Raw genomic sequence first — 5278 nt, 5'->3', positions numbered from 1 at the left:
GTTATGCTTTCTTCTTACCATGCGTCTCCTCATGTGATCTGCAGAGAAGTTCTCTGAGGCGAGAAAGGGCAGGAGCTCTGAGGGTTTGTGCCTTCACCTGAAGCCAGCACCAAGCTCCACAAAAGCTCATTCAGATGGCTGTTGTTCTCTGATTGGGACGCATGATCTCATGCCATCCCACGAAGGTGGGAGGCAGGGATGTGCTTAAACTAGTCTTCCTTTAAAGGGGAGTTGCTGTCTGTAGGTTGGCTCTAGGGCCAGGTTTTGGTCCAGATGTCTGCTGCTGGCCATAATCATGAGACAACACGTTGCATGTCATTGGAGTTTCAACATCTCCGTGTAGGTATATGAGGGGAAGGACCTCCTCTTGTTTGGCCAAGGGAGTGCTTAATCCTGCCTCCGTGTAACACTACACATCTCACTGTGAGGTTCGGGATCTGACCCAACTTGCCCTGGTTCTCCACACCCCTTTAAGGTAGGATTGGCTTCTGCTTGTTTTCACTTTCAGTAAACTGTTCACTTTCTAACCACTGTCAACTCCTTTAACCTTTGTGGCCGATGCCTGCAGTCTCTGAGTCCCTCTCAGGGAGTTTTCCTATGCTCAGCTCAGGCCCCCTGTGGCTCTCTGAGTCCCTCACCCAGGGCCCGCCTGGTCGGCCTGCTGGCCCTACACCAAGCCCTCCCCACCCCCACCACACTGCTGTTTCCAGTGTCTGGGCTGTGCTCCACCTGTTCTCTGGAGCTGGTCCCCACTCCTCCTTTTTCGAATCCCCATCTATACCCTCAGTTTAGCCGTATATTCCTTGTTCTCTAATTGGGTCTCTAGATGTCCATCTTTTCTCCCATACAAGGCTGTGGGCTCGTTGCAGGCAGGCACTGTCAACAATGATGCTGATGATAACAGCTCTGATGTGACTGGGCATCAGTATGACTCTGGGTGACTGGGCACATCTCCTGGACCAGCCACAGCTTCATGATTTACAAAATTTCTCATCAGTGATGACAACAAGCTTGTGTCATTATTCCTCTTAACAGATGCAGAAATTGAAGCCTTGAGAGGGTAAGTAACTTGTCCAAGGTCACCCAGCTAGAAAGTGACAGAGCAAGAATTTTTGACCATATATATCTGTCTGACTGCAAAGTCTGTGTTTTTTCACACCCTGCATACTCTTTGTCACTGTTGGTTGCTTGATTCAGATTTCCTTGAGTGTTTTCACCATGACATCCTTGGGGTCCTCCTTTCTCAGTGATAGAAAACCTTCCTGTTAATCAGAGAGCAGATGATAATCTCTCTGGCCAAGGTATTCAGGGCTGGGCTCTTCTGAGCCCAGGGAGTTGGCTGAGATGGGAACACGCCAAGCTCTGTGAGCTCCTCCTACCCCCGTTTCCTCGTCTCTGCTATCCCTTCACTGCCCCACAACTTCTTTCTCTTGTTTTTTCCCTGGAGAACTTACACAGCCAGCCATTCTCTCTAGATGATCAGGGGGCCCTGGAGCTGCAGGTCTGATAGCTCTTGATAGAGTTGGTAAGAAAATGGAGCAATGGATCAGCAAGAATCCAGACTGTAAACAGACCCCCTATGCCTGCCCCCTGCAGCTCGCATACTCCCGGTGGACTCTTCCCTGTACTCTTCCTCCTCCCCATCCCCCAATCACAATCCAGGCCTCGGAGCTCCTGAGCCCTTAAGCTAAGCCCCACCCCTCTCCCAGCATCTTGAAGTTTAGGGGCTGCTTCAAGTGAGAGATTCCCAAGCAGGGGTGTGTTGGAGAGACTTCTGGGGGCGGCCGGTCCTGGGAGCATGTGGGAAAGGTGATCCCTGCCACCGTCTCCAAGGACATCGACTGAGCTCCCTAAGAGACCCTCTGCCCTTTCCCCCCTCCCAGCAGCCCAGGCGAGCAGGGACCAAGCTTGCTTATTGTCACCTGACGCTGGGCAGCCACTGATCCCATTGGTGGAGCCAGATTCAGTCTGGCTCTTTCGTTCTTTCTCGCCTTCTCTGCCTCTCTCTCCTCCACGCCGCTTTGATTTCGCTCTCGCTTCTCTCCCGGCTAGGAGCATTGCCTCTCCGGGGGCAGAAGCGTTGCGCTGCAGAGTCAGGCAGGGCATGGAAGAAGCCTCCTTGACAGTCACAAAAGGAGCTAGGGGAGCAAGCGAGTGCTGCTGACTGTGACCTAGACGTCCGGCTGCTGCCCCTCTGCCTGAGGAGCACGTCCACACAGAGGTCTCTCCCTTCCCTCCCATCCAGATCTCCCTCTGCAGAGCCCGGTGGAGCCAGGTGAGTGTTCTTCCTCCCCAGAACATCCTGCTGTCAATCTAGAGACGTGGCCAGGGGCTAGGAGCCGGGGGCACCAGGGTCCCGCCATTGCCCGCGGTGCCCACCTGGAGTGCCAGGAACGACAACCTTGTCCCCCTTTCCTTGGGCGCTCAGCAAAGGGGTTCACAGCTGGACTCAGTCCCTGGGGCACCACTGTCACCCCGTGACCATTCTGCTGCAGTCAGCGATGCCACTGGGGACAGGGTGGGGGGGACGCGTTCCCTCTGGCATGCAGTGGCTGCTCTGAACAGGCACGGGCGGCCTGGAGTCATCAGTGTGTATAGCTTGAGTGCTTGCTTGTCAGGGGACTAGAGGCTTGCTTGCGTACATAGTTCTGTCTGCCTGCACTTATGTTCACACGTGTTGTGTCTGGAAACATACGTTTCTTTCGCATGTAAGGTCCATGTGTGGGGGACCAGTTATCTGAGTAGCTTGGGGGCTGTGTGGGCTGGGGGTGATGTGAGGCAGTATATTTTTGGGATGGACATATCACTTGTCATGTGTGTGGGAGTGCTTGTTGTTGGGGGAGGGGAATGCATGCGACCAGAGAGGGTTTCTAGGTGGGGAGGCACAACTCCGGAGCAGGAGGAGGGATGGAGGTGGAGAGAGTGGGCAGAAACCTCTGTCCATGGGTAGGTCCACCTGCGTAGGTGCGCAAACCTGTTGGCATGAGAAGGATGGGGCTGGCAGAGCCTGGCAGAGACAAACGCATTCTCCAAGTCTGTGGCTTTGAGCCCGGAGGAGCCGTGAGCGAGAATACCAGAATATGGGCAGAGGTTGATGTGTGTGTGAATGCACACGTGTGTGCAAGAAGGCGGAGGTGGCACGCATGCATGTTAGTGCCTGTGGCCTCCTTTCTTCCCCAAATATGGCTTGTGGGAAGGCGTGTGTGCATACGTGTGTGTGAGAGCCTGCGGATGTGAACATGCGTGGGTTTGTGTGGAGGTGACAGCTTGTGGAGAGCCAGCTGTAGGACATTCTTAGAATGCAGACGGTGGTGGAGGGGACCTTAGTGCATAGGTGAGTGAGGAGGACAAGGATGTCTGAGGAGGTGTGCGCAGCCATGTGTGGTAGGTGTGGGTGGGCAGATCCAGTGCGTGTGCCTCTGCGTGTGGGTGTGTGTAAATGCTTGTCTTAGGGTGGATTACATGGGACCATGGGTGTTTCTCAGGTGCTATCTCAGCCTGTCCATCAAACCCTGCCTTTCCCCATCATCTGGGCTTAGAGACCTGGGTGCACGCCCATCCTTGGTCCTCTTGGCTTTGTTGTTCTCCCAGTGTCACTCACAGTCAACCCCCAAAGCTAGTATGGGCTCCCCAAAGCTAGATCTGAGCTCTCCTAGAACTGGAGAGAGGAAAGGAAGAGCCAGGTGCTGGAGATCCCACCACCAAACACGGCTGCCCCTGCCTCTGGGAAGAGTATGAGAACAGGAGTAAGGGAGCAGGGGTGGGTGTCCGCCCTCGGGGTCAGCGTAGACTGCATCCCATGTGGGTGGGAGACAGCCACTTGGGCCCTCTGGGGGATGCGTTTGTGTGTGTCTGCGTTGGTGTGTGTGGGTGCATGTGTGTGGGTGCATTTGAGGGGGCACGTGTGTCTCCCAGGGAGCTCCTCACTGGTAGCCCGAGGGATGGCAACTGCCCCCCGCTCCACACCTGTCCCCATGAATTACCAACTGTTTTATTACCACGCAGTTGTTTCTAGACGCCCATCCCATTCTGTTTAATTCGGGGGTGGACCTGGGAGCAACACCGTGCTTATTTACCATAGGATTCCCGTACACAGAGCCACCGGCATTTGGCTGCATTTCATCACAGGCAGGCACACACTTTAGGGTGGAAAGCTAAGATGAAGCAAGGACTGAGCTGACATCCTAGGACTGGTGGGAGCCACCACCCATATTCTTCACCCTGTGCCTGCTACCCAGGCAGCCCATGGGTTAATTTAGAGGTGCCAGGCTCCCGAGCAGGCTTAATTGACAGGAGAGTGTGGGTTGGATCTTATGAGAGCTATAATTAGAAGTACCTGCTTTCGAAGGTACAAGGTACCCTCACCGTTAGCGCCTGGGTGAGGGAGAGAGACAGGGAGAAAAGGAGATGACACCCCAGAAATCTGAGTGTGCTGACACTGGGCTTGAGGAAGGCAGGAGCTCTGTGGGGGACGGAGAACACACCCCAGGGCAGAGTCTGATCATGTGCTCTTGGCCCAGAGACAGCACCCCTCCGCCACCTCCTCCTCCCTCTCAGTTCCCCACCCTGTTCTTCAGAGGTCCTTTGAGCCAGGCCAAAGTCAAGGCCAGAGCCAGCTTGTCCCAGTTACAGTACAGGTGAGAGTGATGATGTTGTGGTCCTTTCAAACCCGGAACAGCAGCCAGGGATAGAAAGAGGTGAGAGAGAAGGCAATTCCTTGAAAGGGAAGGATGGAAAGAGGAAAAATAAATAGCAGTAGAACCATGAGCACCTGGCATACACAAGCACATAACACATGTATCACGCATCACACACACACGCGTGCACACACACACACACACACACACACAAGAGGACAGAACCTTAGCTTAAAGATAAAGAGCTTAGACTGTGGAATTAGACCTGCATTCCAATCATTTTCCAGCTGAGTGGCCTTTGGCATCTTAGTACCACCCTCCACCCCCGACCTCAGCTATTTAATCAGTAAAATAGGGACAATAATAATAATTGTGAGGCTTGCACGAGATGATGTTTGTGAAATTATTAGCACGTAGTTGGCCTGCAAGAGATGTAAAGGTTAAAAACTAGTCACTGAAGAGTCAAGTAACCACAGGATCTGCTGAAAGAAAAAGAAAAAAATGGAGTTGAAAAGTTACAGGTGCAAGAGAGCTACGGCCTGCTGCCCCTCTTGCCACCAGTGGATTCATGTCATCTCCATGGTGCCTGTGCTCCCAGCCCCTCCGTGGTGATCCTTGCTGAGTCACCCCCAGGGTGGAGG

At 53.8% G+C, this 5278-nt stretch overlaps 1 protein-coding gene across 1 annotated transcript in view; it reads left to right on the top strand.

Annotated features, from left to right (window-relative positions):
* The first annotated feature begins 2025 nt into the window (after nucleotides 1–2025).
* PHYHIP (phytanoyl-CoA 2-hydroxylase interacting protein) overlaps nucleotides 2026–5278 on the top strand; it is a 12294-nt gene continuing 9041 nt past the window's right edge. Inside the window, exon 1 of the mRNA XM_010845464.1 lies at nucleotides 2026–2275. The gene's annotated coding sequence lies outside the window, so the exon portion shown is untranslated. The remainder of the gene's footprint in view (nucleotides 2276–5278) is intronic.

Source organism: Bison bison, unplaced genomic scaffold (assembly GCF_000754665.1).
Source record: "Bison bison bison isolate TAMUID 2011002044 unplaced genomic scaffold, Bison_UMD1.0 scf7180017864217, whole genome shotgun sequence".
Classification (NCBI taxonomy): domain Eukaryota; kingdom Metazoa; phylum Chordata; class Mammalia; order Artiodactyla; family Bovidae; genus Bison; species Bison bison.
Note: the sequence above shows the minus strand (reverse complement) of the source record. Positions and strands in the feature narration are given on the sequence as shown.